We start from the raw sequence: 1,709 nt of genomic DNA on the forward strand, positions 1-1,709 counted from the left end.
TAAAAAATGGATGAAATATCAAGAAAAGCGAGTTGTGGTATTTGGTTGTTTTTCAGAATGGAAGATGGTGAACAGTGATGTCCACAAGGGTCAGTGTCAGGACCACCATATATAGAAATGACATGAATATTGGAATCACAGAATCACAGAATTGTTACTGCCCAGAAAGAGGCCATTTGGCCCATCGTGTCTGCACTGACTCTCCAAATGAGCAATTCACCTCATGTCACTTCCCCGTCTTCTCCACATAATCCTGCACATTCTTCCTTTTCAGATAACAGTCTAATTCCCCTTTGAATGCTTCAATTGAACCTGCCTCCATCACATTTTCAGGCAGTTCATACTTTAACCACTCGCTGTGTGAAAAAGTTTTTCCTCATGTCGCATTTGCTTCTTTTACCAATGACTTTAAATCTGTGCCCTCTCATTCTCGATCCTTTCACAAGTGGGAACAGTTTCTCCCTATCCACTCTGTCCACACCCCTCATCATTTTGAATACCACTATGAAATCTCCTCTTAGCCTTCTTTTCTCCAAGGAAAACAGTCCTAACTTCTCCAATCTATCTTCATAACTGAAGTTCCTCATCCCTGGAACCATTCCCATGAATCTTTTCCATAATCTCTGCAATGCCTTCACATCTTTCCTAAAGTGTGGCACCCAGAACTGGACGCAGTACTTCAGCTAAGGCTAGTGTCTTATACAAGTTCAACATGACCTCCTTGTTCTTGTACTCTATGCCTCTATCACTAAAGCCGAGGATACTGTATGCTTTATTAACCACTCTCTCAACCAATGACATATAACCCCAGTCCCACTGCTCCTGCACCCCCTTTAGAATTGTACCCTTTATTCTATATTGTCACTCCATGTTCTTCCTACCAAAATGAATCAATTCACATTTCTCTGCATTGAACTTCACCTGTCATCTGTCCTCCCATTCCACCAACTTGTCTATGCCCTTTTGAAGTTCTACACTATCATCCTTACAGTTCACAATGCTTCCAATTTTCGTGTCATCCTTAAGCTTTGAAATTCTGCCCTGTACACCAAGGTCTAGGTCATTAATATATATCAGGAAAGGCAAGGGTCCCAACACTGACTCCTGGGGAACTCCACTACAAACATTCCTCTAGCCCGAAGAACATCCATTGATCACTACTCTTTGTTTCCTGTCAATCAGCCAATTCCATATCCATGTTACTACTGTCCCTTTTATTCCATGAGTTATAACTTTGCTCACAAGTCTGTTGTGTTACATTGTATCAAACTCCTTTTGAAAGTCAACAAAAGCAAAATACTGCAGATGCTAGAAATCTGAAATATAAACAAAAAGTGCTGGAAATACTCAGCAGGTCTGGCATCATCTGTGGAGAGAGAAACAGAGTTAATGTTTCAGGTCAGTGACCATTCAGATGCTGCCAGACCTTTTGAATGTCCATGTACACCACATCAACAGCATTGCCCTCATCATCCCTCTCTGTTACATCATCAAAAAGCTCCAGCAGGGCAGTTAAACATGATTTTCCCTGAAGAAATCCATGCTGTCTTTCCAGAATTAACCACATTTGTCCAATGGACTGTTAATTTTGTCCCGAATTATTCTTTCGAGAAGTTTTCCCACCACCGAAATTGAAATGACTGGGGAGTGAGACGAGGCGAGTTGCTTTCGCAGAGAGCCAACATGGGTTCGTCAGGCCGAATGGCCTC

The sequence above is a fragment of the Heterodontus francisci genome, unplaced genomic scaffold, assembly GCF_036365525.1.
Source record: "Heterodontus francisci isolate sHetFra1 unplaced genomic scaffold, sHetFra1.hap1 HAP1_SCAFFOLD_221, whole genome shotgun sequence".
NCBI classification, from domain to species: Eukaryota; Metazoa; Chordata; class Chondrichthyes; order Heterodontiformes; family Heterodontidae; genus Heterodontus; species Heterodontus francisci.